This window comes from Gymnoscopelus microlampas, assembly GCF_963454915.1.
Source record: "Gymnoscopelus microlampas genome assembly, chromosome: 10".
In the NCBI taxonomy this organism is placed as follows: domain Eukaryota; kingdom Metazoa; phylum Chordata; class Actinopteri; order Myctophiformes; family Myctophidae; genus Gymnoscopelus; species Gymnoscopelus microlampas.
In genome coordinates this window covers 25,658,219-25,668,848 of record NC_139947.1, presented here as the reverse complement: position 1 = coordinate 25,668,848, position 10,630 = coordinate 25,658,219, and the positions used below count along the sequence as shown (strand labels likewise).

General features: G+C 40.4%; 1 protein-coding gene across 3 annotated transcripts in view; it reads right to left on the bottom strand.

Moving 5' to 3' along the window:
- The window catches only part of plagl2 (pleiomorphic adenoma gene-like 2), a 48,785-nt gene extending 46,584 nt beyond the window's left edge, over positions 1 to 2,201 (bottom strand). For 2 of the 3 annotated variants that reach the window (XM_084069902.1, XM_084069901.1), the window contains exon 1: positions 2,062 to 2,201. The gene's annotated coding sequence lies outside the window, so the exon portion shown is untranslated. Of the gene's footprint in view, positions 1 to 1,987 lie in introns of all 3 variants that reach the window. The other variant, XM_084069903.1, reaches the window with a different exon arrangement.
- Positions 2,202 to 10,630: the final 8,429 nt, after the last annotated feature.

Here is a 10,630-nt window from a genome sequence, read left to right as displayed (position 1 = left end):
GGGAAATACTCCTAACAAGACTTTTTATGATGAGCAGAATGTGTGAGAAACAAACATCAACACATGGGTCAACTTGCACAGCAACAAAGCCATTGTCTCGTGACGATCTCACTTCCATTTCCTTATTATGTGGCTGGAGGCGGTGGAAACCAACCAGGGCTTGATGGAATGGAACAACACACAGCCTGCCTCAAAACCTGCTACAACAAGTGATAGGCCCATATGTCTGTTGTCTGCTCTTATCTGAACCTATTGGTGGGTTGGTTATCCTTGGAGCAGGTAGGCGTTCAAGGTGTGCAATTTTTTTGCTTAGAATGTCAGGATCTCAATGGAAACAAGCCCCAAGGCTTTTTGTGTTATGTTATCCTTTTAAGAATCATTGTAAACCGTACCTCTGTGCAAATTGCAAACTGTTAATAAAGTATTCAATCAATCAATCAATCAATCAGGTGAAATTTCACATTTATCTCAGTCACAAAATTACTTTTGCCCAAGTAAATGATAAAGACCCGTGGTTATGAAATTGTGGCATTGTTTAACGAAATGATGAGGAGGAGCAGATGATGAGCATGAGGAGGATGCTGATGAAGCTTGACACAGAATATTTACAATATTACAATACGCCCATATAGACCAATGCAGGGAGTGTGGTGTACTGTATATCTATATGCACTGCAACCACAGGATGTCCGCTTTTTACCAATATAATGCACTGCAAAACATGGCCATAATGTAAGATCAAAACAAGAAAAGTGGGGGACCTTCTGGCATGCTAGAATATTGCAACTTCAAAAACATGTTTTTCCACCCGCCTATATTGACAAAAAAAAAGTATGAGACGAAAGCCCCGCTATCGATAATAACAAGTGCACAATTTGAACCCCCACATTTTAAGTATTAACACCCACCCACCCCCTTTAAACAGTCGGTGGGCTACAGCATATTTATGTATATGTTATTTACCAGCTTACACACACACATAGCCTAAAGCATGGTTCCCAAAGTGGATTCTAGGAACTCTCTGGGTTTCTTCAGAGGGGGGTCTAAATTGACCCTTACAAGTCTGTAACTCTGACAGTACACAAATAGACCCTAACGGGTCCATTTGGTTCCGTTTGTATACTGTCAGAGTTAAGGGGAGACCTTGAAATGTAGAAGGTTTGAGAACCACTGGCCTAAAGTCACAAACACACCACCAGAGAGACACCTCTCAGTTCGCCTCGAAATATATCCGATCAGCGACAAACATGACATAAGCCATTACTGTGTGGATCAACTCGCACACACATAGGCTACATGCAGCCTATATAGCCTATACATTGATTTCATTCGGCTTCTGGCGCCCTGAAATTCAATCAAGCAACTCTCTCCTCCACAAATGACTAGTGTAAATGATCAGCCTATAGGCCTGAGAAGAACATCGAACATATCACAAACTATAACTACTTCAATGTGAGAGATTCTTCCACTCTCGCAAAAACACCACGGGACATTCCCTCTATCTCCCTCTCCTCTCCAACCAACGGGCATGCCCAACAACATGATAAATATTTCGGAAATTACTTAAAATTCGGCAGTTCGCCGAAAACTGGCAAAGAACATCAATCACCGACACCGAGGGAACGATTGACAGAATTCACAATGTATCCAAACCTCGAACATTCTCATTTGCAACATATTTATCGATACAAAGTATCGAGACTGAGAGAGAGAGGATCGAGGCGATCGCGCAATTAAAAATTAAATACCCCAAATGCTTGCATATACTTGTACAAAATTAGGAAAATTACACCGCATCCGACTGCACAAAAATAACAACACAGTCACAACAATGGAACTCTTGGGCATGTCAATCTGTCAGTCGCAGTTTGCTAGAAGTGAATGTAAATGCTCATAATCGTGTATAAAACAACACATGCACTGATCATCAGGAACGTGCAGCCACCACATTATGAGGTCTTACAAAAAAAACGAGCTGTATACCCACCAAAAAAAAGTTTCCAGCAGCGCATTTATAGTCAATTTCACAGTCATTCCATCACCGATCGCATGCAAACCTACCGTGGGAGACCCCACGCCAGCTTCCCCGGTCTTTCTCTCCTCGATCTGGTTGTTTTATTATTTTTTTCCAATTTTTTCCAATAATTTTTCTATATTCGGGGCCTGAGTTGTGTGTGTCTCTCTCGCTCTCCTCAGGCTGCAGCAGAGTTATGGGGCTACAGAGCATTGTGGGAGTGTGACGTCAGGCCACTTTCACAAACTTTTTTTACTACACACTACACAGGGACAGCTATGTGCTGTTCATCAGTGGTGGAAAAAGTACTAATTTTTTTTTTACTTAAGTAAAAGTATCAATATGGCAATGTAGAAATACTCTGTTTACAAGTCTAAAAGTCTGGAATTCGAAATGTATTTGAGTAAAAGTGCAAAAAAGTATTGGTGTCAAAATGTACTTAGGCTACCAAAAGTAAAAGTAGCCTAATCTCGTTATGCAGAATGTCCCGTTTCAAGTTTTCAAATGTATAAACCTATTTTGAAAATAGCAGATCTACAAGCTGTGAGCTTGGCACTGTGAGCTTGTAGATCGGCTATTTTGAAATGGCCAAAATGTATAGGGCTGGTTATTAATCTAGTATCTAGTATCTAAAGTTTTCAAAAGTGGAGTAAGTACAATATTTGCCTCTAAAATGTAGTGGAGTAGAAGTAAAACTATTGAAAATTGGAAATACTCAAGTAAAGTACAAATACCTCAAAATGATACTTAAGTACAGTACTTGAGTACATCTACTTAGTTACTTTACACCACTGCTGTTCATAACGAGAACACTGCACTGCCTTCCCCTGCACTGTATTCTGGCAAAAACACCGAGAAATAATAAGTCCATATAGAAGAACTACTTCATAATGTTATCTAATTTGGGGACGAGGCTTAAAATTAAATAGTATATTATAATGGATTTAAGCGAAGTTGTCAAGTCTAAAAAGGTGGGAAAAAAACAAAACAGTAACAGAGTGTTGTTTATTATTGAGCACTTATTGTGCTCACGTCAACATAGAATATGCTATATAAACTTTATTCGCGTTTTATTTAGTTTATTAAACCTAAATGTGTAGAAATTAAGCACAATTAAACAATTACTCTATTTCGCCAAACGTCATAATTATGCCATTATATTGGAATACTAATCTATCATTTGGTAAATGTATTCAAAGTGTTTATTTCAATAATATCCAAACTTAAACTCCGACCTTAAACAAATAAATAACAAATCAATGATGGATACTGCTGTTGACGATTTAATTAATAATAATTATTTATACCTATTTTTTGTGAGTGAATGTGATGCCCATAAAGGTGTAGACATGTTTCCTTATTTTAGTGAACGAAAAAATATATTTACCATATTAGAAATGGCATTTTGCATGTTTTTAATTGCATATGTTTGCTCTTCTCTGACATTGGCTACTTGTACTACTTGTATTTCCACATAAACTGTCTTTTTTCATAGATGTATTGAAGAGGTTTTAGGCCAACACGTTTTCTCCCTCAAAAAGATTCCCTCAAGTGATTAAGATCAAGTAGGACCCTTCACTTGATCTTAATCACTTTTAATCACTTTTATCACTCATAGCCCATAATTGGGCTATGGGTGAAAGGCCCTCCACTAACTGCTCAAAGCACCCAAAATAAAACAATATCTAAGCATGCGTTTTATTTGAAAGTTCCTTAATAATTCTTCATAGCCTTCGTGGCACTTGTTGTGTGGGGTTTATTGTTCAAATGGCTTTCAGTAGTTCCCCTTTGCAGGCTGTGAGCCTGCGACCCCCCCAAAATAATCATATTTGAGCTGGGGACCCCCCACCCCGACAAGCAATTGGAATGTAAGAGTTGAGGCATTACATTTAGTTTGACTCGGTTCCGCAGATAAATAGCCTATTGTGAAAATAGCTGATCTACAAGCTCACAACGCCTCCAGGCATTGTGAGCTTGTATCTGCTATTTTCACAATGTTTGCCTCTTTCTTATATTATGACAATTTGGCCAATGTTTTGATGCAGCAATGGTCTTTTTTCATTTCATTTTTTTTTTTACTTTGTAGGTATTGAAAATGTCTTAAAAGTCCTTAAACTGTCATTTCACTGTCATCTGGGGACCCCCCAAAAAATGTTGGGGGACCCTCCTGGGGGGTCCCGAGCCACAGGTTGAGAACCACTGTTCGACAACATTGACAACAAGAGTGAAATTCTGCGAGACTCTGCGTGAGGAGGAGGGGGAGGGTCCGAGAGGAGGGGTTGTAAGGGGGGGGGCGAACCTTCACGCGCGGAATTCCATCAGCAGCAGCACTCACTGGAATGTGGATGCAGTGGTGGTGGTCGTGCATGGGCGCGGGTCCCACGTGCAACAATTCCTCCGGTGGTCCCGTTTTCACCTTGTTGTTTTGGGGGGTGGGTGGGTGGGTGGGGGGGCTGAAAGAATTACTTCCAGGGCACATCAAGCCGTTTCCTCATCACCCCCCCCCCCTCCCTCCCTCCCTCACCACCCCCCATCCCCAACCCCTAACCCCAACCAACCCCCAACCCAACACAGTAAAATCCTTAGTGATTTGGCTTTTCTGTGCACTCTCTGAGAGTAGCTCACTCTCTCTGAGAGGGTACAAATGACCCCAAATGACACCTCATGTTTGGCTCCATTTGTTGCCCTCTCGAAGTTAAATGAACACTGAGGATTTTACAGTAGGGGTGGAAAAAGTACTCACATTTTTTACTTATGTAAAAAGTAAAAAAAACGTAAGTGGTTAATGTATGTTTTGTAATCAAAATCTACAAGGTAACTATTAACTCAAGTTTTCAAATAATTGTAGTGGAGCAAAAGTACAATATTTGCCTCTGAAATGTAGTGGAGTAGAAAAGTTAAAGTACTGAAAATTAGAAATACTCCAGTAAAGTAAAAATACCTCAACATTTTAACTTAAGCACAGTATTTGAGTATGTACTTATTACTTTAATTACACCACTGTTTTACAATGAACCAACAAGCAAGCCGCGGGTGGTGATGTGTTTGTGTAGAGAGTAGCCTAGAGTAGAGTAGAGTAGATCTAGAGTATAGTAGAGAGAGTAGAGGGGGTGGGGGAGCAGGAGTCTTCAATAACATAAGCAGCCTCTCGGCGTGTTCAATACAGAAGTCCTGAGGTCTGTTGTCCACAGAAAAAAATGCCTTCCCTAGTTACACAGTAGTTACCTGTTGCTCTGAAATGCAGTGAGGAATAGGGAGCTGTGATCTGAATACATGATGCAGCTGTGGATATCTATAATTTTGGACTTTTAGTCGCCAGGTATTTCTCAACCCCGATGGTCGGAATTTTGTTTTTAGTTGAAGAGGACGCTGCTCATTTTAAAGCCATCATAGAAAAAAGAAAATCCCGAGTATAATAGGCGGTGTTGTGATTTCACATCTTATTGTTTGCACAATTTGTTAAAGATTAATTGTAGCCTATTTAAAACTGAAATGATCCATTATTTCACACATAGCATCATTCCATGCGATGTGTGAAATAATGTTTCAATTCCTTTCACTTTTAAGCACAGATCTCTTATTAAAAGCAACCGTAAGAGAAGAAAAAAAAACATTGAGAAAACTATTGGATTATAGGTTGCATTCTCATAGAATTTATCATTTGTTTTCAGGCGTTGGCTTTGAGAAAACCACTTATTAGAGAGACACGTTTTATAGGAATTCGTTTTTATGCATATATATGTTTTTATACAAAGTAAACAAGTCTTATAAAAATGAATGGAAATATTTAACAGAATGTGTGTTGAATCATATGCAGCCAAGATCTATAAAAGCAAGACACCTTATTCTATCTACTATGCCTACAACACCAATAAAACACATTTAGGTCATAGGCCTATTAAATAGAAATCATCCTAAAACATTTATAAATTTCACACATTTTGTTTACATGGATGTATTCATTTTCTTTATATTTGTAGACTAATTGTAATGTGCTTAATCACTGACAAATTGACTAAACCTGAGGGAAAAAATCCTCCAGATTTAAATTCTCCCAACCTGTCTGTCTGTCTGTCTGTCTGTCTGTCTGTCTGTCTGTCTGTCTGTCTGTCTGTCTGTCTGTATGTCTCTCTCTCTCTCTCTCTCTCTCTCTCTCTCTCTCTCTCTCTCTCTCTCTCTCTCTCTCTCTCTCTCTCCCTCTCTCTCTCTCTCTCTCTCTCTCTCTCTCTCTCAGAAAGACTGAATTTGGATGTGAAAGCTACAGACTGAACAATTTTTATGGATTCTCAAAATGTATGTATAACACAATGAGCTGTAATGCTTCAATTGAGCACTTTGGTTTTATATGTATGTGTAATTTTCTATACACAAATACGTTTGTTTCTATACAAAAATAAGTCTTTATATCGCTGATCTTGTATTTCTATTTCTTCTCTATTCATATTTAAATTGTAAAAATATATTAGTGTATGGGTTAGAACTTGAAGTTAAACATTTACAGTAGTCCCATAACAAACTACTACTATTTATATGAAATTGGACCTGTATTCAATAAGTCAGTACAGTTAAACTACTGTCAAACATTTAGCAGGGGATCCCCTGGTACCCCATCAAGGACCCCTGGGGGTCCCCAGAAACCACGTTGAGAGCTTGTTTGGCCTGATCAAACTGGACCTGACACACCACTGTTATGTGCTTATCAGCACTTGAACCCATATACTGTACTCCTTTGACCAGGGTCCCTCAGGGGTCTATTCTTTGAACATAATGTTTCCCCTTTACACCAAATATTTTTGTCGAAAATAGACGATCTACAGTCTCAAGCATCACGTACACATGATTGAAGCTTGTAGATCTGCTATTTCCGCTCATTAATAGGGACGCTACGGTTCATGTGGTTAATGCAACACTTATCACAGAGCAATCTTGCATGTTAATTCAACTCTTGAGTGTGTGCACTCAGTTTGCGGTTCATTTTTATACAGTGTGTTACATTTAGCTGTGTACTGTACACCCCTGAACAGCCAGTAAAAGTAGAATATTGTAATGTAATAACAATGCACATGGGAACCAAATGTACCTGTGAAAAAGTAAGTGGAACCAATGGGTCCATTCAGTCTCAGAGTTAAATAATCAAGAATGATTTTACATTGTAGATTGGGGTCCCAGGGATAAAAGTCATATCAAATGGGGGTCCGTGCCCTACCAAACCGGGGGTCATTGAAATAAAAAAGGTTGAGATTCACTGGTTTAACCTATAACTACAGTTGGGAACACATGGGCCCCATATCGCTCGCTGAAGCTATTTGGGCTGCTTTTCCTGTACACGTTTTCATCCCAAGATGCCGAAGACCAAATAGAAAGTGGACAGAAATAAACTAGAGAGAGAGAGAGAGAAACAAAGGGAGGGTGAAGAAGGAAAGAAAGAAAGAGAGAGAGAAAGAGGGGAAATGATTTCCCGGCATAAATGGGGAATCATCTTTCATTATGGGGTTGTTTGTTTATTTGGATTACATTGTGGTCTGAGACCACATTCAGGTTGATTGCTGCTGACTGGTTGTCGGCTATTTAGAGTTGTGGATTGATTTTTAACTATCTTATGAAATGCCACATAATGCAGCAGCTTCCCCACTCTCCTGGTGCATCTGCCCCCCCTCCCTCTCACTCTCTCTTCTCTCCCTCTCTCTCTCTCTCTCTCTCTCTCTCTCTCTCTCTCTCTCTCTCTCTCTCTCTCGTGCTCATGCCACCAATGTCCAAGAAACCTCTCACATAAACCACCCCATGAGAACAACAGCATAGGCTGATTCCAAGTCAGCCACTCCCTTATACTTTGCTCACCACACACCTAATGAGTCTTGATTAGACAGAGGGGGGCAGGACAGCCAGCGCTTCAGACAACATGATGACAGAGAACAAACGGATGGTCTCTCTTAAATAAAGAGAGAACAATCTGTTCTAACAGTAGTCCAATCTAAAACAGTTTCTCCATCCCAATCTTTCCTTGTCACCAAGTGCTTTGGAGATCCCATTGCAACGCCGCCAGTGCTATAAACACACGTGAACACTTCAGAAATCGAATGATCATTTCCATTCCTGGCTCCCCCGTTTACTCGAACCCAGAGATCCTAAAGTAACATCAGTGAACACAATTAGCAGGGGGACAATTTGTACACATCTGGAGTGTATTTCATTGCCACCAGAATACCCAGAAATCCTCCCTTTCGGGTTTCACAGTGCCACATTGGCTATGTGTTTGGTTTAAAACAGATGGGTGGTTTACTTTAGCAGAGACTAGTGATAAACAGCTTAGAAAGTCTGAAGAAACCGCTGAGACAGAAAGAGAGACATCACAGCCCCTCAAGTATACAGGGATGGCACGTGCATCCATGCCTCACGATGCAGGGAAAGTGCAGTGGATGTGGTGCGCACTGAGGAAGTTATTTTGCCATGTGCTACTGATGAGAGATTTCCTCCACGGTTTTCTTTGGGTCAGCATTTCTTCAAATACGGTTTGGGACTTACACAGTAAATGGGTCATGGGGCTGCTCCTGCTGTAGGCACATATCAAACATAGTTATAACTTATATGTTTTAATGAGCCTGCATCCCATGGGGAAATGAAATGTATTCAGATTGGTTCACAGGCTGGTAAAGTTTCAGTGGATTTAGGAAGGTTGTCATGTCAGGAATCATCTCTATTCACTGCCACTGGATCCATGAAAGGAGATGATGAGTAAAATTATGCATTAGAATTTGTTTTAATACTTTTTAAAGAATGACTGGACGGTACAGTGTAGACAGACAGGAACTCAGGGTGACACACAATACAGGTCTCCAGCTAGAATCAAACTTGAGACATTGTGATAATGGTCAACACACTAACCGGTCAGCATGGTGTGGCCCAGCATAAGAATCGTTGAGGAAAAAACATACCATCATACCATTTAAATACCCATATAAAATTATGACCACATCCCAAAACACAGAACTGTGATACATTATGCCAGCCACTGCTAAGATATTGCCAAAGAGTTTGGTGTTAACAGTATGTTCCACTCCTTAGCAGGCAATCCCATGCTGTGGTTGTGGCAGTGACGTAATTGGGAACATTTGCTATGTGATAACGTTTGGGCCGTTCGGGGCTAAAAGGACAGCATTAGAAGTAGGAAGGTCTATCTCAGCTGGGATGGAGAGCTTTTTGATGAGGGCTATCAGGTCACAGATAGCCACCGCCAGCGGGCTGCAGTGTTTTGATAAGGCTGATGGGTGGAACCCAGAGTTGCCCGTCCGACTGCATGTACGTCACGAGTCAAGGTCGCTGCCAAAGGGGGATCCTTGCTGAGAAGATGAATATAAAGGTTGAAAAATAACTAGGTTTTGTCAACGTAATTTTTATGGACTTTCCTTTTTTACAGACTTTTCAATAAATCCCTTCAGATTACAGGCAATACCCACGTTTATTTTATTTGTTTACTGGTAAATGTTTTCAGTCTGTTTATTTAGAGCCTGTGATAGTAAACCTCACCTCCAGTTGTGTTGGAAGCCATGTTTTCAGTGACAACACTGAAAGGTCAGCTGGAGACAGGATCTTTGAGGTTAACTACCTATTTCCTTCTGAAACACCACAGTCAGATTGCTTGGTCTGTTATTATAACGCATTTGGTAAGAGATCCAGAGACAGACAGAGAGAAAGAGATAAACAACAAAACCCAGAGAGAAAGATAGAGTCTGAGAGAAGGCAGGGGCCAACATAGGTGCACAGATGTAGCAAGTTGACGAAATGATTCTGATGAATGAGTTCACCTCTTCCCCACATCCTCTGCGCCCTATCCTTGTGGTGCTTTGTGCAAAGTATCTTCAGATAACTTAATAGATCCACTGTGGGAGAAAAAGGAAATAAGAATGATAGAATTAGGACAAAAGATGCAGAGTAATACATGAAATAAATCTACAATTACTTTGTTCAACAGCAACTGTGCCTCCTTTGATGAATGCTGTCAGTTAATACAGTTAATCCCACTACTGGGGAGGCTCGCATTATATTATTATTATTGGTCGAACCTGCATTAAACAAATCTGGAGGAAGTTGATAAGGAAAGAGTAAGGCGCATGCGTGATCATATTCTAGTCATTTGACTGTTGAACTCAACTGCTGTCTTCTGTTTCTTCACCTGAAGGAAGTCGCTCTCTCTCATACCCATGCAGGCCGCTCTCTCTCTCTCTCTCTCTCTCTGCATTGTTATCATCGCTGTCATCTCTAACAATGAAAAACAGTGTGTGTTCAAGGGATGGGGGAGGAGCAGACACACGGAGAACGACACAGGAAAAGAGGGAAAGAGCCACCAGCTGTCGTGCATGCAGAAAAAAAGATCAAGAAACAAAAAAAAGAATGATTGAATTGAGAAAGAGAGAGCGAGAGAGAGAGAGAGAGCGAGAGAGAGAGAGAGAGAGAGAGAGAGAGAGAGAGAGAGAGAGAGAGAGAGAGAGAGAGAGAGAGAGAGAGAGTAAATGTGTTTGGTGGCTTTGGCTGAAGTGGAGGCTATGTGAAAGAGTTGAATTTGATTTGTGCACTCTGCAAAATCCTCACTGTTAATGTAACTCTAAGTGTACAAATGGA